The sequence below is a fragment of the Amblyomma maculatum genome, chromosome 1 (assembly GCF_055883805.1).
Source record: "Amblyomma maculatum isolate TAMU_Amacu chromosome 1, ASM5588380v1, whole genome shotgun sequence".
Classification (NCBI taxonomy): Eukaryota; Metazoa; Arthropoda; class Arachnida; order Ixodida; family Ixodidae; genus Amblyomma; species Amblyomma maculatum.
The window spans coordinates 485,273,256-485,298,147 of NC_139344.1; positions in this window are offsets into that span (position 1 = coordinate 485,273,256).

A 24,892-nucleotide genomic window follows, 5' to 3' on the forward strand; every position below is an offset into this window, starting at 1 on the left:
TTTTAGGCATGATGTGCAAAACGCGGTAATCCAGCTTGCGCGGGTTAGGCTCAGAACTGCGATTCAAGTTTGCACATAGCGGCTAAAACGAATCGCAACAAGTTAATACACACAAAGCCTTATAGGCACTTTTAGGCATGATGTGCAAACCGGGGTCATCCAGTTTACGCGGGTTAGGCCCAGAACTGCTATTCAAGTTTGCACATAGCGGCTCAAACGAATCGCAACACGTTATTACACGCAACCCCTTACAGGCACTTTTAGGCATGATGTGCAAAACGGAGTCACTCCAAGTAGCGCGAATTAGGCTCAGAACTGCGATTCAAGTTCGCACATTGGCTAAAACGAATCGCAATAAGTTAATACACACAAAGCCGTAGAGGCACTTTTAGGCATGATGCGCAAAACGCGGTCATCCAGCTTGCGCGGGTTAGGCTCAGAACTGCTATTCAAGTTTGCACATAGCGGCTCAAACGAATCGCAACGCGTTAATACACACAACCCCTTACAGGCACTTTTAGGCATGATGTGCAAAACGGAGTCACTCCAAGTAGCGCGCATTAGGCGCAGAACTGCTATTCAAGTTTGCACGTAGCGGCTCAAACGAATCGCAACAAGTTAATACACACAAAGCCGTACAGACACTTTTAGGCATGATGTGCATAACGGGGTCATCCAGTTTGCGCGGGTTAGGCTCAGAACTGCTATTCAAGTTTGCACATAGCGGCTCAAACGAATCGACACGTTAATACACACAACCCCTTACAGGCACTTTTAGGCATGATGTGCAAAACGGAGTCACTCCAAGTAGCGCGCATTAGGCGCAGAACAGCGATTCAAGTTTGCACGTAGCGGCTCAAACGAATCGCAACAAGTTAATACACACAAAGTCTTACAGGCGCTTTTAGGCATGATGTGCAAAACGCGGTAATCCAGCTTGCGCGGGTTAGGCTCAGAAATGCGATTCAAGTTTACACATAGCGGCTAAAACGAATCGCAACAAGTTAATACACAAAGCCTTATAGGCACTTTTAGGCATGATGTGCAAAACGGAGTCACTCCAAGTAGCGCGCATTAGGCGCAGAACTGCGATTCAAGTTTGCACGTAGCGGCTCAAACGAATCGCAACAAGTTAATACACACAAAGCCTTAGAGGCACTTTTAGGCATGATGTGCAAAACGGGGTCATCCAGTTTGCGCGGGTTAGGCTCAGAACTGCTATTCAAGTTTGCACATAGCGGCTCAAACGCATCGCAAGCGTTAATACACACAACCCCTTACAGGCACTTTTAGGCATGATGTGCAAAACGGAGTCACTCCAAGTAGCGCGCATTAGGCGCAGAACTGCGATTCAAGTTTGCACGTACCCTTACAAAAATGGATTTTGAATTTCTGTTACCCACGTAATGTGTTTTTGATGAGTCATCAACCACTCAAAGGAGATTCAAGATTAGATGTGTTTTAACATCATATCCGCAGCAGACTTTCCTTTGAGATCACACATGAAGTTTTGTGCTTGGAAAACGCAACAGTATTTTTGGGTAGGATCTAATGTGGAAATACATTGACTTTCTCAAATGAGGAAATGTATATATCACTAAGTGAATATATATTATTTCTTTGTTAACTGCACACTTTCAGAGCCCTATGTTTTCATTTCTGATTAGCATATGTAGGATGTTGCCTAAGAAACAATTTTTATGTGTTTTAACATGAGATCCGCAACAGACTTTCATTTGAGATTACGCAAGAAGTTTTGTACTTGGAAAACAAAACAGTATTTTTGTATAGGAGCTAATGTGGAAATACATTGACTTTCTCAAATGAGGGAAATTATACATGACTAAGCGAATGTATATTCTTTACTATGTTTTCATTTTTTAGCATGCACTGTAAAAACAAAACAACTTTTTGGACATTTGTTTCATTCAAAACACGCTTACACCCTGCGTCTTGGGTGTTTGTGCCATTGCAAATCACTTCTTGTCAAGCGAATGGGTGCTGTGGTTGGACAATATGCTTGAGGGTGTCACGGGCAAGGATATTGTTGTGTACGCGAACCGACGCACTGCCACACCGCCTCCAAGCTAACGGACGCAAGGCCGCTCCATTTCCAATGCCTCCTTGCACCTGCGAGCAGGCCGTTTTGGAGAGACCAGCAGGGGTACCCCGGCCTGCGCCGACGACGACGCGCGGACGTAACCCGAGCCGTGCGTTGACTCGGAACTGGACCGTCCTGGGAGCATGTGCGCGACCAGGGCACGAGAAGCAATGCCTTCTTTATAATGCATGATATTTTGCGTGTTTCTTAAGCTTTCGAGCTCCTTGCTCTGCGTATAGATTAGCCGAGCCCTCAGTCATCGCAACGCTTCCCGAAATGTTTAGATACAAATAAGATTTAGTTACCAGTAAAATAGTGTTTGCGCTGCTGCGCTTGCCGGTATTGAAGCTAGGTCGCACTTTTTTCCTTAAAGGTTCGTGCTGCAGCTCCGTGTTCAGCGAAAATTACGCCCAAGGTAGCAACCACCGAAGAGCCAGCGCTGATAAATTTGCCAGCGATGCCAAACTCGACATGTTGAAATGACTGCAGTGGACAAATTAGTGCGCATAGGTATCTAGAACATTAGATGCAAGTTCTAAATGTCAAGAAGTTGTAATTGTTAGAGCAGCCGCAATGGCCTGTACACCTCGAAACATGCTTCGAAACATTATGTCCCAATATTATGAATGCAGTCCAGACATAAGAAGCGAATACGTTACCGACATGACCAGCTCCCCGAGTGGCCGAGTGGTTAGCGTAGAAAGCTACGGAGTAAGAGGTAACAAGTTCGAATCGCGCCAGAGGTGCAGTTTTTTTTTGCTTAGTTTTAATTTCTTTTTTATTTTTTAGCTTTTTTTAATGTAGTTGATGTGCTTCGCTACGTTTTAGGTTTTACTTTTTATCCAAAAGGGCTCATTGGTCAACACTCATGAACAACACACAAGAAATGCACACATTAGGTACCAACCAGAAACACGGTGGCCAACTTTCTTGTGAAACTCATCAAAAATGCATCAAGAAAATGTATAGAAATGTTAATGTGCATGATGAGGAATGTAATTACCATTTAATCAGAAACTAATTAAGCTTTTTTGTAAGTAGCGGCTCAAACGAATCGCAACAAGTTAATACACAGTCTTACAGGCCCTTTTAGGCATAATGTGCAAAACGCGGTAATCCAGCTTGCGCGGGTTAGGCTCAGAACTGCGATTCAAGTTCGCACATTGGCTAAAACGAATCGCAATAAGTTAATACACACAAAGCCGTAGAGGCACTTTTAGGCATGATGCGCAAAACGCGGTCATCCAGCTTGCGCGGGTTAGGCTCAGAACTGCTATTCAAGTTTGCACATAGCGGCTCAAACGAATCGCAACGCGTTAATACACACAACCCCTTACAGGCACTTTTAGGCATGATGTGCAAAACGGAGTCACTCCAAGTAGCGCGCATTAGGCGCAGAACTGCGATTCAAGTTTGCACGTAGCGGCTCAAACGAATCGCAACAAGTTAATACACACAAAGTCTTACAGCCGCTTTTAGGCATGATGTGCAAAACGCGGTAATCCAGCTTGCGCGGGTTTTTCTCAGAAATGCGATTCAAGTTTGCACATAGCGGCTAAAACGAATCGCAACAAGTTAATACACACAAAGCCTTAGAGGCACTTTTAGGCATGATGTGCAAAACGGGGTCATCCAGTTTGCGCGGGTTAGGCTCAGAACGCTATTCAAGTTTGCACATAACGGCTCAAACGAATCGCAACACGTTAATACACACAACCCCTTACAGGCACTTTTAGGCATGATGTGCAAAACGGAGTCACTCCAAGTAGCGCGAATTAGGCTCAGAACTGCGATTCAAGTTCGCACATAGGCTAAAACGAATCGCGATAAGTTAATGCACACAGAGCCTTACAGGCACTTTTAGGCATGATGTGCAAAACGCGGTCATCCAGCTTGCGTGGGTTAGGCTCAGAACTGCGATTTAAGTTTGCACGTAACGGCTGAAACGAATCGCAACAAGTTAATACACACAATGCCTTATAGGCACTTTTAAGCATGATGTGCAATACGGGGTAATCCAGCTTGCGCGGGTTAGGCTCAGAACTTCTATTCAAGTTTGCACATAGCTTAATACACACAACCCCTTACAGGCACTTTTAGGCATGATGTGCAAAACGGAGTCACTCCAAGTAGCGCGCATTAGGCGCAGAACTGCGATTCAAATTTGCACGTAGCGGCTCAAACGAATCGCAACAAGTTAATACACACAAAGTCTTACATGCCCTTTTAGGCATGATGTGCATAACGCGGTAATCCAGCTTGCGCGGGTTAGGCTCAGAACTGCGATTCAAGTTTGCACATAGCGGCTCAAACGAATCGCAACGCGTTAATACACACAACCCCTTACAGGCACTTTTAGGCATGATGTGCAAAACGGAGTCACTCCAAGTAGCGCGCGTTAGGCGCAGAACTGCGATTCAAGTTTGCACATAGCGGCTCAAACGCATCGCAACGCGTTAATACACACAACCCCTTACAGGCACTTTTAGGCATGATGTGCAAAACGGAGTCACTCCAAGTAGCGCGCATTAGGCGCAGAACTGCGATTCAAGTTTGCACGTAGCGGCTCAAACGAATCGCAACAAGTTAATACACACAAAGCCTTATAGGCACTTTTAGGCATGATGTGCAAACCGGGGTCATCCAGTTTACGCGGGTTAGGCTCAGAACTGCTATTCAAGTTTGCACATAGCGGCTCAAACGAATCGCAACACGTTAATACACGCAACCCCTTACAGGCACTTTTAGGCATGATGTGCAAAACGGAGTCACTCCAAGTAGCGCGAATTAGGCTCAGAACTGCGATTCAAGTTCGCACATTGGCTAAAACGAATCGCAATAAGTTAATACACACAAAGCCGTAGAGGCACTTTTAGGCATGATGCGCAAAACGCGGTCATCCAGCTTGCGCGGGTTAGGCTCAGAACTGCTATTCAAGTTTGCACATAGCGGCTCAAACGAATCGCAACGCGTTATTACACACAACCCCTTACAGGCACTTTTAGGCATGATGTGCAAAACGGAGTCATTCCAAGTAGCGCGCATTAGGCGCAGAACTGCGATTCAAGTTTGCACGTAGCGGCTCAAACGAATCGCAACAAGTTAATACACACAAAGCCGTACAGGCACTTTTAGGCATGATGTGCAATACGCGGTCATCCAGCTTGCATGGGTTAGGCTCAGAACTGCTATTCAAGTTTGCACATAGCGGCTCAAACGAATCGCAACAAGTTAATACACACAAAGCCTTAGAGGCACTTTTAGGCATGATGTGCATAACGGGGTCATCCAGTTTGCGCGGGTTAGGCTCAGAACTGCTATTCAAGTTTGCACATAGCGGCTCAAACGAATCGCAACACGTTAATACACACAACCCCTTACAGGCACTTTTAGGCATGATGTGCAAAACGGAGTCATTCCAAGTAGCGCGCATTAGGCGCAGAACAGCGATTCAAGTTTGCACGTAGCGGCTCAAACGAATCGCAACAAGTTAATACACACAAAGTCTTACAGGCGCTTTTAGGCATGATGTGCAAAACGCGGTAATCCAGCTTGCGCGGGTTAGGCTCAGAAATGCGATTCAAGTTTGCACATAGCGGCTAAAACGAATCACAACAAGTTAATACACACAAAGCCTTATAGGCACTTTTAGGCATGATGTGCAATACGGGGTCATCCAGCTTGCGCGGGTTAGGCTCAGCACTGCTATTCAAGTTTGCACATACGGCTCAAACGAATCGCAACAAGTTAATACACACAAAGCCTTAGAGGCACTTTTAGGCACGATGTGCAAAACGGGGTCATCCAGTTTGCGCGGGTTAGGCTCAGAACTGCTATTCAAGTTTGCACATAACGGCTCAAACGAATCGCAACACGTTAATACACACAACCACTTACAGGCACTTTTAGGCATGATGTGATAAACGGAGTCACTCCAAGTAGCGCGAATTAGGCTCAGAACTGCGATTCAAGTTCGCACATAGGCTAAAACGAATCGCAATAAGTTAATGCACACAGAGCCTTACAGGCACTTTTAGGCATGATGTGCAAAACGCGGTCATCCAGCTTGCGTGGGTTAGGCTCAGAACTGCGATTTAAGTTTGCACGTAGCGGCTGAAACGAATCGCAACAAGTTAATACACACAATGCCTTTAGGCACTTTTAAGCATGATGTGCAATACGGGGTCATCCATCTTGCGCAGGTTAGGCTCAGAACTTCTATTCAAGTTTGCACATAGCGGCTCAAACGAATCGCAACGCGTTAATACACACAACCCCTTACAGGCACTTTTAGGCATGATGTGCAAAACGGAGTCACTCCAAGTAGCGCGCATTAGGCGCAGAACTGCGATTCAAGTTTGCACGTAGCGGCTCAAACGAATCGCAACAAGTTAATACACACAAAGCCGTACAGGCGCTTTTAGGCATGATGTGCAATACGCGGTAATCCAGCTTGCATGGGTTAGGCTCAGAACTGCTATTCAAGTTTGCACATAGCGGCTCAAACGAATCGCAACAAGTTAATACACACAAAGCCTTAGAGGCACTTTTAGGCATGATGTGCATAACGGGGTCATCCAGTTTGCGCGGGTTAGGCTCAGAACTGCTATTCAAGTTTGCTCATAGCGGCTCAAACAAATCGCAACACGTTAATACACACAACCCCTTACAGGCACTTTTAGGCATTATGTGCAAAACGGAGTCACTCCAAGTAGCGCGCATTAGGCGCAGAACAGCGATTCAAGTTTGCACGTAGCGGCTCAAACGAATCGCAACAAGTTAATACACGCAACCCCTTACAGGCACTTTTAGGCATGATGTGCAAAACGGAGTCACTCCAAGTAGCGCGCATTAGGCGCAGAACTGCGATTCAAGTTTGCACGTAGCGGCTCAAACGAATCGCAACAAGTTAATACACACAAAGCCTTAGAGGCACTTTTAGGCATGATGTGCAAAACGGGGTCATCCAGTTTGCGCGGGTTAGGCTCAGAACTGCTATTCAAGTTTGCACATAGCTGATCAAACGCATCGCAAGCGTTAATACACACAACCCCTTACAGGCACTTTTAGGCATGATGTGCAAAACGGAGTCACTCCAAGTAGCGCGCATTAGGCGCAGAACTGCGATTCAAGTTTGCACGTAGCGGCTCGAACGAATCGCAACAAGTTAATACACACAGTCTTACAGGCCCTTTTAGGCATGATGTGCAAAACGCGGTAATCCAGCTTGCGCGGGTTAGGCTCAGAACTGCGATTCAAGTTCGCACATTGGCTAAAACGAATCGCAATAAGTTAATACACCCAATCCGTAGAGGCACTTTTAGGCGTGATGCGCAAAACGCGGTCATCCAGCTTGCGCGGGTTAGGCTCAGAACTGCTATTCAAGTTTGCACATAGCGGCTCAAACGAATCGCAACGCGTTAATACACACAACCCCTTACAGGCACTTTTAGGCATGATGTGCAAAACGGAGTCACTCCAAGTAGCGCGCATTAGGCGCAGAACTGCGATTCAAGTTTGCACGTAGCGGCTCAAACGAATCGCAACAAGTTAATACACACAAAGTCTTACAGGCGCTTTTAGGCATGATGTGCAAAACGCGGTAATCCAGCTTGCGCGGGTTAGGCTCAGAAATGCGATTCAAGTTTGCACATAGCGGCTAAAACGAATCGCAACAAGTTAATACACACAAAGCCTTATAGGCACTTTTAGGCATGATGTGCAATACGGGGTCATCCAGCTTGCGCGGGTTAGGCTCAGATCTGCTATTCAAGTTTGCACATAGCGGCTCAAACGAATCGCAACAAGTTAATACACACAAAGCCTTAGAGGCACTTTTAGGCATGATGTGCATAACGGGGTCATCCAGTTTGCGCGGGTTAGGCTCAGAACTGCTATTCAAGTTTGCTCATAGCGGCTCAAACAAATCGCAACACGTTAATACACACAACCCCTTACAGGCACTTTTAGGCATTATGTGCAAAACGGAGTCACTCCAAGTAGCGCGCATTAGGCGCAGAACAGCGATTCAAGTTTGCACGTAGCGGCTCAAACGAATCGCAACAAGTTAATACACACAAAGTCTTACAGGCGCTTTTAGGCATGATGTGCAAAACGCGGTAATCCAGCTTGCGCGGGTTAGGCTCAGAAATGCGATTCAAGTTTGCACATAGCGGCTAAAACGAATCGCAACAAGTTAATACACACAAAGCCTTATAGGCGCTTTTAGGCATGATGTGCAATACGGGGTCATCCAGCTTGCGCGGGTTAGGCTCAGAACTGCTATTCAAGTTTGCACATAGCGGCTCAAACGAATCGCAACGCGTTAATACACACAACCCCTTACAGGCACTTTTAGGCATGATGTGCAAAACGGAGTCACTCCAAGTAGCGCGCATTAGGCGCAGAACTGCGATTCAAGTTTGCACGTAGCGGCTCAAACGAATCGCAACAAGTTAATACACACAAAGCCTTAGAAGCACTTTTAGGCATGATGTGCAAAACGGGGTCATCCAGTTTGCGCGGGTTAGGCTCAGAACTGCTATTCAAGTTTGCACATAGCTGATCAAACGCATCGCAAGCGTTAATACACACAACCCCTTACAGGCACTTTTAGGCATGATGTGCAAAACGGAGTCACTCCAAGTAGCGCGCATTAGGCGCAGAACTGCGATTCAAGTTTGCACGTAGCGGCTCGAACGAATCGCAACAAGTTAATACACACAGTCTTACAGGCCCTTTTAGACATGATGTGCAAAACGCGGTAATCCAGCTTGCGCGGGTTAGGCTCAGAACTGCGATTCAAGTTCGCACATTGGCTAAAACGAATCGCAATAAGTTAATACACACAAAGCCGTAGAGGCACTTTTAGGCGTGATGCGCAAAACGCGGTCATCCAGCTTGCGCGGGTTAGGCTCAGAACTGCTATTCAAGTTTGCACATAGCGGCTCAAACGAATCGCAACGCGTTAATACACACAACCCCTTACAGGCACTTTTAGGCATGATGTGCAAAACGGAGTCACTCCAAGTAGCGCGCATTAGGCGCAGAACTGCGATTCAAGTTTGCACGTAGCGGCTCAAACGAATCGCAACAAGTTAATACACACAAAGTCTTACAGGCGCTTTTAGGCATGATGTGCAAAACGCGGTAATCCAGCTTGCGCGGGTTAGGCTCAGAAATGCGATTCAAGTTTGCACATAGCGGCTAAAACGAATCGCAACAAGTTAATACACACAAAGCCTTATAGGCACTTTTAGGCATGATGTGCAATACGGGGTCATCCAGCTTGCGCGGGTTAGGCTCAGATCTGCTATTCAAGTTTGCACATAGCGGCTCAAACGAATCGCAACAAGTTAATACACACAAAGCCTTAGAGGCACTTTTAGGCATGATGTGCAAAACGGGGTCATCCAGTTTGCGCGGGTTAGGCTCAGAACTGCTATTCAAGTTTGCACATAACGGCTCAAACGAATCGCAACACGTTAATACACACAACCCCTTACAGGCACTTTTAGGCATGATGTGCAAAACGGAGTCACTCCAAGTAGCGCGAATTAGGCTCAGAACTGCGATTCAAGTTCGCACATAGGCTAAAACGAATCGCAATAAGTTAATGCACACAGAGCCTTACAGGCACTTTTAGGCATGATGTGCAAAACGCGGTCATCCAGCTTGCGTGGGTTAGGCTCAGAACTGCGATTTAAGTTTGCACGTAGCGGCTGAAACGAATCGCAACAAGTTAATACACACAATGCCTTTAGGCACTTTTAAGCATGATGTGCAATACGGGGTCATCCATCTTGCGCAGGTTAGGCTCAGAACTTCTATTCAAGTTTGCACATAGCGGCTCAAACGAATCGCAACGCGTTAATACACACAACCCCTTACAGGCACTTTTAGGCATAATGTGCAAAACGGAGTCACTCCAAGTAGCGCGCATTAGGCGCAGAACTGCGATTCAAGTTTGTACGTAGCGGCTGAAACGAATCGCAACAAGTTAATATACACAATGCCTTATAGGCACTTTTAAGCATGATGTGCAATACGGGGTCATCCAGCTTGCGCGGGTTAGGCTCAGAACTGCTATTCAAGTTTGCACATAGCGGCTCAAACGAATCGCAACGAGTTAATACACACAACCCCTTACAGGCACTTTTAGGCATGATGTGCAAAACGGAGTCACTCCAAGTAGCGCGCATTAGGCGCAGAACTGCGATTCAAGTTTGCACGTAGCGGCTCAAACGAATCGCAACAAGTTAATACACACAAAGCCTTAGAGGCACTTTTAGGCATGATGTGCAAAACGGGGTCATCCAGTTTGCGCGGGTTAGGCTCAGAACTGCTATTCAAGTTTGCACATAGCGGCTCAAACGCATCGCAACGCGTTAATACACACAACCCCTTACAGGCACTTTTAGGCATGATGTGCAAAACGGAGTCACTCCAAGTAGCGCGCATTAGGCGCAGAACTGCGATTCAAGTTTGCACGTAGCGGCTCAACCGAATCGCAACAAGTTAATACACACAGTCTTACAGGCCCTTTTAGGCATGATGTGCAAAACGCGGTAATTCAGCTTGCGCGGGTTAGGCTCAGAACTACGATTCAAGTTTGCACATAGCGGCTAAAACGAATCGCAACAAGTTAATACACACAAAGCCTTATAGGCACTTTTAGGCATGATGTGCAAACCGGGGTCATCCAGTTTACGCGGGTTAGGCTCAGAACTGCTATTCAAGTTTGCACATAGCGGCTCAAACGAATCGCAACACGTTAATACACGCAACCCCTTACAGGCACTTTTAGGCATGATGTGCAAAACGGAGTCACTCCAAGTAGCGCGAATTAGGCTCAGAACTGCGATTCAAGTTCGCACATTGGCTAAAACGAATCGCAATAAGTTAGTACACACAAAGCCGTAGAGGCACTTTTAGGCATGATGCGCAAAACGCGGTCATCCAGCTTGCGCGGGTTAGGCTCAGAACTGCTATTCAAGTTTGCACATAGCGGCTCAAACGAATCGCCACGCGTTAATACACACAACCCCTTACAGGCACTTTTAGGCATGATGTGCAAAACGGAGTCACTCCAAGTAGCGCGCATTAGGCGCAGAACTGCGATTCAAGTTTGCACGTAGCGGCTCAAACGAATCGCAACAAGTTAATACACACAAAGCCGTACAGGCGCTTTTAGGCATGATGTGCAATACGCGGTAATCCAGCTTGCATGGGTTAGGCTCAGAACTGCTATTCAAGTTTGCACATAGCGGCTCAAACGAATCGCAACAAGTTAATACACACAAAGCCTTAGAGGCACTTTTAGGCATGATGTGCATAACGGGGTCATCCAGTTTGCGCGGGTTAGGCTCAGAACTGCTATTCAAGTTTGCTCATAGCGGCTCAAACAAATCGCAACACGTTAATACACACAACCCCTTACAGGCACTTTTAGGCATTATGTGCAAAACGGAGTCACTCCAAGTAGCGCGCATTAGGCGCAGAACAGCGATTCAAGTTTGCACGTAGCGGCTCAAACGAATCGCAACAAGTTAATACACGCAACCCCTTACAGGCACTTTTAGGCATGATGTGCAAAACGGAGTCACTCCAAGTAGCGCGCATTAGGCGCAGAACTGCGATTCAAGTTTGCACGTAGCGGCTCAAACGAATCGCAACAAGTTAATACACACAAAGCCTTAGAGGCACTTTTAGGCATGATGTGCAAAACGGGGTCATCCAGTTTGCGCGGGTTAGGCTCAGAACTGCTATTCAAGTTTGCACATAGCTGATCAAACGCATCGCAAGCGTTAATACACACAACCCCTTACAGGCACTTTTAGGCATGATGTGCAAAACGGAGTCACTCCAAGTAGCGCGCATTAGGCGCAGAACTGCGATTCAAGTTTGCACGTAGCGGCTCGAACGAATCGCAACAAGTTAATACACACAGTCTTACAGGCCCTTTTAGGCATGATGTGCAAAACGCGGTAATCCAGCTTGCGCGGGTTAGGCTCAGAACTGCGATTCAAGTTCGCACATTGGCTAAAACGAATCGCAATAAGTTAATACACACAAAGCCGTAGAGGCACTTTTAGGCGTGATGCGCAAAACGCGGTCATCCAGCTTGCGCGGGTTAGGCTCAGAACTGCTATTCAAGTTTGCACATAGCGGCTCAAACGAATCGCAACGCGTTAATACACACAACCCCTTACAGGCACTTTTAGGCATGATGTGCAAAACGGAGTCACTCCAAGTAGCGCGCATTAGGCGCAGAACTGCGATTCAAGTTTGCACGTAGCGGCTCAAACGAATCGCAACAAGTTAATACACACAAAGTCTTACAGGCGCTTTTAGGCATGATGTGCAAAACGCGGTAATCCAGCTTGCGCGGGTTAGGCTCAGAAATGCGATTCAAGTTTGCACATAGCGGCTAAAACGAATCGCAACAAGTTAATACACACAAAGCCTTATAGGCACTTTTAGGCATGATGTGCAATACGGGGTCATCCAGCTTGCGCGGGTTAGGCTCAGATCTGCTATTCAAGTTTGCACATAGCGGCTCAAACGAATCGCAACAAGTTAATACACACAAAGCCTTAGAGGCACTTTTAGGCATGATGTGCATAACGGGGTCATCCAGTTTGCGCGGGTTAGGCTCAGAACTGCTATTCAAGTTTGCTCATAGCGGCTCAAACAAATCGCAACACGTTAATACACACAACCCCTTACAGGCACTTTTAGGCATTATGTGCAAAACGGAGTCACTCCAAGTAGCGCGCATTAGGCGCAGAACAGCGATTCAAGTTTGCACGTAGCGGCTCAAACGAATCGCAACAAGTTAATACACACAAAGTCTTACAGGCGCTTTTAGGCATGATGTGCAAAACGCGGTAATCCAGCTTGCGCGGGTTAGGCTCAGAAATGCGATTCAAGTTTGCACATAGCGGCTAAAACGAATCGCAACAAGTTAATACACACAAAGCCTTATAGGCGCTTTTAGGCATGATGTGCAATACGGGGTCATCCAGCTTGCGCGGGTTAGGCTCAGAACTGCTATTCAAGTTTGCACATAGCGGCTCAAACGAATCGCAACGCGTTAATACACACAACCCCTTACAGGCACTTTTAGGCATGATGTGCAAAACGGAGTCACTCCAAGTAGCGCGCATTAGGCGCAGAACTGCGATTCAAGTTTGCACGTAGCGGCTCAAACGAATCGCAACAAGTTAATACACACAAAGCCTTAGAAGCACTTTTAGGCATGATGTGCAAAACGGGGTCATCCAGTTTGCGCGGGTTAGGCTCAGAACTGCTATTCAAGTTTGCACATAGCTGATCAAACGCATCGCAAGCGTTAATACACACAACCCCTTACAGGCACTTTTAGGCATGATGTGCAAAACGGAGTCACTCCAAGTAGCGCGCATTAGGCGCAGAACTGCGATTCAAGTTTGCACGTAGCGGCTCGAACGAATCGCAACAAGTTAATACACACAGTCTTACAGGCCCTTTTAGACATGATGTGCAAAACGCGGTAATCCAGCTTGCGCGGGTTAGGCTCAGAACTGCGATTCAAGTTCGCACATTGGCTAAAACGAATCGCAATAAGTTAATACACACAAAGCCGTAGAGGCACTTTTAGGCGTGATGCGCAAAACGCGGTCATCCAGCTTGCGCGGGTTAGGCTCAGAACTGCTATTCAAGTTTGCACATAGCGGCTCAAACGAATCGCAACGCGTTAATACACACAACCCCTTACAGGCACTTTTAGGCATGATGTGCAAAACGGAGTCACTCCAAGTAGCGCGCATTAGGCGCAGAACTGCGATTCAAGTTTGCACGTAGCGGCTCAAACGAATCGCAACAAGTTAATACACACAAAGTCTTACAGGCGCTTTTAGGCATGATGTGCAAAACGCGGTAATCCAGCTTGCGCGGGTTAGGCTCAGAAATGCGATTCAAGTTTGCACATAGCGGCTAAAACGAATCGCAACAAGTTAATACACACAAAGCCTTATAGGCACTTTTAGGCATGATGTGCAATACGGGGTCATCCAGCTTGCGCGGGTTAGGCTCAGATCTGCTATTCAAGTTTGCACATAGCGGCTCAAACGAATCGCAACAAGTTAATACACACAAAGCCTTAGAGGCACTTTTAGGCATGATGTGCAAAACGGGGTCATCCAGTTTGCGCGGGTTAGGCTCAGAACTGCTATTCAAGTTTGCACATAACGGCTCAAACGAATCGCAACACGTTAATACACACAACCCCTTACAGGCACTTTTAGGCATGATGTGCAAAACGGAGTCACTCCAAGTAGCGCGAATTAGGCTCAGAACTGCGATTCAAGTTCGCACATAGGCTAAAACGAATCGCAATAAGTTAATGCACACAGAGCCTTACAGGCACTTTTAGGCATGATGTGCAAAACGCGGTCATCCAGCTTGCGTGGGTTAGGCTCAGAACTGCGATTTAAGTTTGCACGTAGCGGCTGAAACGAATCGCAACAAGTTAATACACACAATGCCTTATAGGCACTTTTAAGCATGATGTGCAATACGGGGTCATCCAGCTTGCGCGGGTTAGGCTCAGAACTTCTATTCAAGTTTGCACATAGCGGCTCAAACGAATCGCAACGCGTTAATACACACAACCCCTTACAGGCACTTTTAGGCATGATGTGCAAAACGGAGTCACTCCAAGTAGCGCATTAGGCGCAGAACTGCGATTCAAGTTTGCACGTAGCGGCTGAAACGAATCGCAACAAGTTAATACACACAATGCCTTATAGGCACTTTTAAGCATGATGTGCAATACGGGGTCATCCAGCTTGCGCGGGTTAGGCTCAGAACTGCTATTCAAGTTTGCACATAGCGGCTCAAACAAATCGCAACGCGTTAATACACACAACCCCTTACAGGCACTTTTAGGCATGATGTGCAAAACGGAGTCACTCCAAGTAGCGCGCATTAGGCGCAGAACTGCGATTCAAGTTTGCACGTAGCGGCTCAAACGAATCGCAACAAGTTAATACACACAAAGCCTTAGAGGCACTTTTAGGCATGATGTGCAAAACGGGGTCATCCAGTTTGCGCGGGTTAGGCTCAGAACTGCTATTCAAGTTTGCACATAGCGGCTCAAACGCATCGCAACGCGTTAATACACACAACCCCTTACAGGCACTTTTAGGCATGATGTGCAAAACGGAGTCACTCCAAGTAGCGCGCATTAGGCGCAGAACTGCGATTCAAGTTTGCACGTAGCGGCTCAAACGAATCGCAACAAGTTAATACACACAAAGTCTTACAGGCGCTTTTAGGCATGATGTGCAAAACGCGGTAATCCAGCTTGCGCGGGTTAGGCTCAGAAATGCGATTCAAGTTTGCACATAGCGGCTAAAACGAATCGCAACAAGTTAATACACACAAAGCCTTATAGGCACTTTTAGGCATGATGTGCAATACGGGGTCATCCAGCTTGCGCGGGTTAGGCTCAGATCTGCTATTCAAGTTTGCACATAGCGGCTCAAACGAATCGCAACAAGTTAATACACACAAAGCCTTAGAGGCACTTTTAGGCATGATGTGCATAACGGGGTCATCCAGTTTGCGCGGGTTAGGCTCAGAACTGCTATTCAAGTTTGCTCATAGCGGCTCAAACAAATCGCAACACGTTAATACACACAACCCCTTACAGGCACTTTTAGGCATTATGTGCAAAACGGAGTCACTCCAAGTAGCGCGCATTAGGCGCAGAACAGCGATTCAAGTTTGCACGTAGCGGCTCAAACGAATCGCAACAAGTTAATACACACAAAGTCTTACAGGCGCTTTTAGGCATGATGTGCAAAACGCGGTAATCCAGCTTGCGCGGGTTAGGCTCAGAAATGCGATTCAAGTTTGCACATAGCGGCTAAAACGAATCGCAACAAGTTAATACACACAAAGCCTTATAGGCGCTTTTAGGCATGATGTGCAATACGGGGTCATCCAGCTTGCGCGGGTTAGGCTCAGAACTGCTATTCAAGTTTGCACATAGCGGCTCAAACGAATCGCAACGCGTTAATACACACAACCCCTTACAGGCACTTTTAGGCATGATGTGCAAAACGGAGTCACTCCAAGTAGCGCGCATTAGGCGCAGAACTGCGATTCAAGTTTGCACGTAGCGGCTCAAACGAATCGCAACAAGTTAATACACACAAAGCCTTAGAAGCACTTTTAGGCATGATGTGCAAAACGGGGTCATCCAGTTTGCGCGGGTTAGGCTCAGAACTGCTATTCAAGTTTGCACATAGCTGATCAAACGCATCGCAAGCGTTAATACACACAACCCCTTACAGGCACTTTTAGGCATGATGTGCAAAACGGAGTCACTCCAAGTAGCGCGCATTAGGCGCAGAACTGCGATTCAAGTTTGCACGTAGCGGCTCGAACGAATCGCAACAAGTTAATACACACAGTCTTACAGGCCCTTTTAGACATGATGTGCAAAACGCGGTAATCCAGCTTGCGCGGGTTAGGCTCAGAACTGCGATTCAAGTTCGCACATTGGCTAAAACGAATCGCAATAAGTTAATACACACAAAGCCGTAGAGGCACTTTTAGGCGTGATGCGCAAAACGCGGTCATCCAGCTTGCGCGGGTTAGGCTCAGAACTGCTATTCAAGTTTGCACATAGCGGCTCAAACGAATCGCAACGCGTTAATACACACAACCCCTTACAGGCACTTTTAGGCATGATGTGCAAAACGGAGTCACTCCAAGTAGCGCGCATTAGGCGCAGAACTGCGATTCAAGTTTGCACGTAGCGGCTCAAACGAATCGCAACAAGTTAATACACACAAAGTCTTACAGGCGCTTTTAGGCATGATGTGCAAAACGCGGTAATCCAGCTTGCGCGGGTTAGGCTCAGAAATGCGATTCAAGTTTGCACATAGCGGCTAAAACGAATCGCAACAAGTTAATACACACAAAGCCTTATAGGCACTTTTAGGCATGATGTGCAATACGGGGTCATCCAGCTTGCGCGGGTTAGGCTCAGATCTGCTATTCAAGTTTGCACATAGCGGCTCAAACGAATCGCAACAAGTTAATACACACAAAGCCTTAGAGGCACTTTTAGGCATGATGTGCAAAACGGGGTCATCCAGTTTGCGCGGGTTAGGCTCAGAACTGCTATTCAAGTTTGCACATAACGGCTCAAACGAATCGCAACACGTTAATACACACAACCCCTTACAGGCACTTTTAGGCATGATGTGCAAAACGGAGTCACTCCAAGTAGCGCGAATTAGGCTCAGAACTGCGATTCAAGTTCGCACATAGGCTAAAACGAATCGCAATAAGTTAATGCACACAGAGCCTTACAGGCACTTTTAGGCATGATGTGCAAAACGCGGTCATCCAGCTTGCGTGGGTTAGGCTCAGAACTGCGATTTAAGTTTGCACGTAGCGGCTGAAACGAATCGCAACAAGTTAATACACACAATGCCTTATAGGCACTTTTAAGCATGATGTGCAATACGGGGTCATCCAGCTTGCGCGGGTTAGGCTCAGAACTTCTATTCAAGTTTGCACATAGCGGCTCAAACGAATCGCAACGCGTTAATACACACAACCCCTTACAGGCACTTTTAGGCATGATGTGCAAAACGGAGTCACTCCAAGTAGCGCATTAGGCGCAGAACTGCGATTCAAGTTTGCACGTAGCGGCTGAAACGAATCGCAACAAGTTAATACACACAATGCCTTATAGGCACTTTTAAGCATGATGTGCAATACGGGGTCATCCAGCTTGCGCGGGTTAGGCTCAGAACTGCTATTCAAGTTTGCACATAGCGGCTCAAACAAATCGCAACGCGTTAATACACACAACCCCTTACAGGCACTTTTAGGCATGATGTGCAAAACGGAGTCACTCCAAGTAGCGCGCATTAGGCGCAGAACTGCGATTCAAGTTTGCACGTAGCGGCTCAAACGAATCGCAACAAGTTAATACACACAAAGCCTTAGAGGCACTTTTAGGCATGATGTGCAAAACGGGGTCATCCAGTTTGCGCGGGTTAGGCTCAGAACTGCTATTCAAGTTTGCACATAGCGGCTCAAACGCATCGCAACGCGTTAATACACACAACCCCTTACAGGCACTTTTAGGCATGATGTGCAAAACGGAGTCACTCCAAGTAGCGCGCATTAGGCGCAGAACTGCGATTCAAGTTTGCACGTAGCGGCTCAAACGAATCGCAACAAGTTAATACACACAAAGTCTTACAGGCCCTTTTAGGCATGATGTGCAAAACGCGGTAATCCAGCTTGCGCGGGTTAGGCTCAGAACTCCGATTCAAGTTTGCACATAGCGGCTAAAACGAATCGCAACAAGTTAATACACACAAAGCCTTATAGGCACTTTTAGGCATGATGTGCAAACCGGGGTTATCCAGTTTACGCGGGTTAGGCTCAGAACTGCTATTCAAGTTTGCACATAGCGGCTCAAACGAATCGCAACACGTTAATACACGCAACCCCTTACAGGCACTTTTAGGCATGATGTGCAAAACGGAGTCACTCCAAGTAGCGCGAATTAGGCTCAGAACTGCGATTCAAGTTCGCACATTGGCTAAAACGAATCGCAATAAGTTAATACACACAAAGCCGTAGAGGCACTTTTAGGCATGATGCGCAAAACGCGGTCATCCAGCTTGCGCGGGTTAGGCTCAGAACTGCTATTCAAGTTTGCACATAGCGGCTCAAACGAATCGCAACGCGTTAATACACACAACCCCTTACAGGCACTTTTAGTCATGATGTGCAAAACGGAGTCACTCCAAGTAGCGCGCATTAGGCGCAGAACTGCGATCCAAATTTGCACGTAGCGGCTCAAACGAATCGCAACAAGTTAATACACAAAAAGTCTACAGGCCCTTTTAGGCATGATGTGCATAACGCGGTAATCCAGCTTGAGCGGGTTAGGCTCAGAACTGCGATTCAAGTTTGCACATAGCGGCTGAAACGAATCGCAACAAGTTAATACACGCAAAGCCTTGAGGTACTTTTAGGCATGATGTGCAAAACGGGGTCATCCAGTTTGCGCGGGTTAGGCTCAGAACTTCTATTCAAGTTTGCACATAGCGGCTCAAACGAATCGCAACGCGTTAATACACACAACCCCTTACAGGCACTTTTAGGCATGATGTGCAAAACGGAGTCACTCCAAGTAGCGCGCATTAGGCGCAGAACTGCGATTTAAGTTTGCACGTAGCGGCTCAAACGAATCGCAACAAGTTAATACACACAAAGCCTTAGAGGCACTTTTAGGCATGATGTGCAAAACGGAGTCACTCCAAGTAGCGCGCATTAGGCGCAGAACTGCGATTCAAGTTTGCACGTAGCGGCTCAAACGAATCGCAACAAGTTAATACACACAAAGCCTTAGAGGCACTTTTAGGCATGATGTGCATAACGGGGTCATCCAGTTTGCGCGGGTTAGGCTCAGAACTGCTATTCAAGTTTGCACATAGCGGCTCAAACGAATCGCAACACGTTAATACACACAACCCCTTACAGGCACTTTTAGGCATGATGTGCAAAACGGAGTCACTCCAAGTAGCGCGCATTAGGCGCAGAACAGCGATTCAAGTTTGCACGTAGCGGCTCAAACGAATCGCAACAAGTTAATACACACAAAGTCTTACAGCCGCTTTTAGGCATGATGTGCAAAACGCGGTAATCCAGCTTGCGCGGGTTTTTCTCAGAAATGCGATTCAAGTTTGCACATAGCGGCTAAAACGAATCGCAACAAGTTAATACACACAAAGCCTTAGAGGCACTTTTAGGCATGATGTGCAAAACGGGGTCATCCAGTTTGCGCGGGTTAGGCTCAGAACGCTATTCAAGTTTGCACATAACGGCTCAAACGAATCGCAACACGTTAATACACACAACCCCTTACAGGCACTTTTAGGCATGATGTGCAAAACGGAGTCACTCCAAGTAGCGCGAATTAGGCTCAGAACTGCGATTCAAGTTCGCACATAGGCTAAAACGAATCGCGATAAGTTAATGCACACAGAGCCTTACAGGCACTTTTAGGCATGATGTGCAAAACGCGGTCATCCAGCTTGCGTGGGTTAGGCTCAGAACTGCGATTTAAGTTTGCACGTAGCGGCTGAAACGAATCGCAACAAGTTAATACACACAATGCCTTATAGGCACTTTTAAGCATGATGTGCAATACGGGGTAATCCAGCTTGCGCGGGTTAGGCTCAGAACTTCTATTCAAGTTTGCACATAGCTTAATACACACAACCCCTTACAGGCACTTTTAGGCATGATGTGCAAAACGGAGTCACTCCAAGTAGCGCGCATTAGGCGCAGAACTGCGATTCAAATTTGCACGTAGCGGCTCAAACGAATCGCAACAAGTTAATACACACAAAGTCTTACATGCCCTTTTAGGCATGATGTGCATAACGCGGTAATCCAGCTTGCGCGGGTTAGGCTCAGAACTGCGATTCAAGTTTGCACATAGCGGCTCAAACGAATCGCAACGCGTTAATACACACAACCCCTTACAGGCACTTTTAGGCATGATGTGCAAAACGGAGTCACTCCAAGTAGCGCGCGTTAGGCGCAGAACTGCGATTCAAGTTTGCACGTAGCGGCTCAAACGAATCGCAACAAGTTAATACACACAAAGCCTTAGAGGCACTTTTAGGCATGATGTGCAAAACGGGGTCATCCAGTTTGCGCGGGTTAGGCTCAGAAATGCGATTCAAGTTTGCACATAGCGGCTAAAACGAATCGCAACAAGTTAATACACACAAAGCCTTATAGGCACTTTTAGGCATGATGTGCAATACGGGGTCATCCAGCTTGCGCGGGTTAGGCTCAGATCTGCTATTCAAGTTTGCACATAGCGGCTCAAACGAATCGCAACAAGTTAATACACACAAAGCCTTAGAGGCACTTTTAGGCATGATGTGCATAACGGGGTCATCCAGTTTGCGCGGGTTAGGCTCAGAACTGCTATTCAAGTTTGCTCATAGCGGCTCAAACAAATCGCAACACGTTAATACACACAACCCCTTACAGGCACTTTTAGGCATTATGTGCAAAACGGAGTCACTCCAAGTAGCGCGCATTAGGCGCAGAACAGCGATTCAAGTTTGCACGTAGCGGCTCAAACGAATCGCAACAAGTTAATACACACAAAGTCTTACAGGCGCTTTTAGGCATGATGTGCAAAACGCGGTAATCCAGCTTGCGCGGGTTAGGCTCAGAAATGCGATTCAAGTTTGCACATAGCGGCTAAAACGAATCGCAACAAGTTAATACACACAAAGCCTTATAGGCACTTTTAGGCATGATGTGCAATACGGGGTCATCCAGCTTGCGCGGGTTAGGCTCAGAACTGCTATTCAAGTTTGCACATAGCGGCTCAAACGAATCGCAACGCGTTAATACACACAACCCCTTACAGGCACTTTTAGGCATGATGTGCAAAACGGAGTCACTCCAAGTAGCGCGCATTAGGCGCAGAACTGCGATTCAAGTTTGCACGTAGCGGCTCGAACGAATCGCAACAAGTTAATACACACAGTCTTACAGGCCCTTTTAGACATGATGTGCAAAACGCGGTAATCCAGCTTGCGCGGGTTAGGCTCAGAACTGCGATTCAAGTTTGCACGTAGCGGCTCAAACGAATCGCAACAAGTTAATACACACAAAGTCTTACAGGCGCTTTTAGGCATGATGTGCAAAACGCGGTAATCCAGCTTGCGCGGGTTAGGCTCAGAAATGCGATTCAAGTTTGCACATAGCGGCTAAAACGAATCGCAACAAGTTAATACACACAAAGCCTTATAGGCACTTTTAGGCATGATGTGCAATACGGGGTCATCCAGCTTGCGCGGGTTAGGCTCAGATCTGCTATTCAAGTTTGCACATAGCGGCTCAAACGAATCGCAACAAGTTAATACACACAAAGCCTTAGAGGCACTTTTAGGCATGATGTGCAAAACGGGGTCATCCAGTTTGCGCGGGTTAGGCTCAGAACTGCTATTCAAGTTTGCACATAACGGCTCAAACGAATCGCAACACGTTAATACACACAACCCCTTACAGGCACTTTTAGGCATGATGTGCAAAACGGAGTCACTCCAAGTAGCGCGAATTAGACTCAGAACTGCGATTCAAGTTCGCACATAGGCTAAAACGAATCGCAATAAGTTAATGCACACAGAGCCTTACAGGCACTTTTAGGCATGATGTGCAAAACGCGGTCATCCAGCTTGCGTGGGTTAGGCTCAGAACTGCGATTTAAGTTTGCACGTAGCGGCTGAAACGAATCGCAACAAGTTAATACACACAATGCCTTATAGGCACTTTTAAGCATGATGTGCAATACGGGGTCATCCAGCTTGCGCGGGTTAGGCTCAGAACTTCTATTCAAGTTTGCACATAGCGGCTCAAACGAATCGCAACGCGTTAATACACACAACCCCTTACAGGCACTTTTAGGCATGATGTGCAAAACGGAGTCACTCCAAGTAGCGCATTAGGCGCAGAACTGCGATTCAAGTTTGCACGTAGCGGCTGAAACGAATCGCAACAAGTTAATACACACAATGCCTTATAGGCACTTTTAAGCATGATGTGCAATACGGGGTCATCCAGCTTGCGCGGGTTAGGCTCAGAACTGCTATTCAAGTTTGCACATAGCGGCTCAAACAAATCGCAACGCGTTAATACACACAACCCCTTACAGGCACTTTTAGGCATGATGTGCAAAACGGAGTCACTCCAAGTAGCGCGCATTAGGCGCAGAACTGCGATTCAAGTTTGCACGTAGCGGCTCAAACGAATCGCAACAAGTTAATACACACAAAGCCTTAGAGGCACTTTTAGGCATGATGTGCAAAACGGGGTCATCCAGTTTGCGCGGGTTAGGCTCAGAACTGCTATTCAAGTTTGCACATAGCGGCTCAAACGCATCGCAACGCGTTAATACACACAACCCCTTACAGGCACTTTTAGGCATGATGTGCAAAACGGAGTCACTCCAAGTAGCGCGCATTAGGCGCAGAACTGCGATTCAAGTTTGCACGTAGCGGCTCAAACGAATCGCAACAAGTTAATACACACAAAGTCTTACAGGCCCTTTTAGGCATGATGTGCAAAACGCGGTAATCCAGCTTGCGCGGGTTAGGCTCAGAACTCCGATTCAAGTTTGCACATAGCGGCTAAAACGAATCGCAACAAGTTAATACACACAAAGCCTTATAGGCACTTTTAGGCATGATGTGCAAACCGGGGTTATCCAGTTTACGCGGGTTAGGCTCAGAACTGCTATTCAAGTTTGCACATAGCGGCTCAAACGAATCGCAACACGTTAATACACGCAACCCCTTACAGGCACTTTTAGGCATGATGTGCAAAACGGAGTCACTCCAAGTAGCGCGAATTAGGCTCAGAACTGCGATTCAAGTTCGCACATTGGCTAAAACGAATCGCAATAAGTTAATACACACAAAGCCGTAGAGGCACTTTTAGGCATGATGCGCAAAACGCGGTCATCCAGCTTGCGCGGGTTAGGCTCAGAACTGCTATTCAAGTTTGCACATAGCGGCTCAAACGAATCGCAACGCGTTAATACACACAACCCCTTACAGGCACTTTTAGTCATGATGTGCAAAACGGAGTCACTCCAAGTAGCGCGCATTAGGCGCAGAACTGCGATCCAAATTTGCACGTAGCGGCTCAAACGAATCGCAACAAGTTAATACACAAAAAGTCTACAGGCCCTTTTAGGCATGATGTGCATAACGCGGTAATCCAGCTTGAGCGGGTTAGGCTCAGAACTGCGATTCAAGTTTGCACATAGCGGCTGAAACGAATCGCAACAAGTTAATACACACAAAGCCTTGAGGTACTTTTAGGCATGATGTGCAAAACGGGGTCATCCAGTTTGCGCGGGTTAGGCTCAGAACGCTATTCAAGTTTGCACATAACGGCTCAAACGAATCGCAACACGTTAATACACACAACCCCTTACAGGCACTTTTAGGCATGATGTGCAAAACGGAGTCACTCCAAGTAGCGCGCATTAGGCGCAGAACTGCGATTCAAGTTTGCACGTAGCGGCTCAAACGAATCGCAACAAGTTAATACACACAAAGCCTTAGAGGCACTTTTAGGCATGATGTGCAAAACGGAGTCACTCCAAGTAGCGCGCATTAGGCGCAGAACTGCGATTCAAGTTTGCACGTAGCGGCTCAAACGAATCGCAACAAGTTAATACACACAAAGCCTTAGAGGCACTTTTAGGCATGATGTGCATAACGGGGTCATCCAGTTTGCGCGGGTTAGGCTCAGAACTGCTATTCAAGTTTGCACATAGCGGCTCAAACGAATCGCAACACGTTAATACACACAACCCCTTACAGGCACTTTTAGGCATGATGTGCAAAACGGAGTCACTCCAAGTAGCGCGCATTAGGCGCAGAACAGCGATTCAAGTTTGCACGTAGCGGCTCAAACGAATCGCAACAAGTTAATACACACAAAGTCTTACAGCCGCTTTTAGGCATGATGTGCAAAACGCGGTAATCCAGCTTGCGCGGGTTTTTCTCAGAAATGCGATTCAAGTTTGCACATAGCGGCTAAAACGAATCGCAACAAGTTAATACACACAAAGCCTTAGAGGCACTTTTAGGCATGATGTGCAAAACGGGGTCATCCAGTTTGCGCGGGTTAGGCTCAGAACGCTATTCAAGTTTGCACATAACGGCT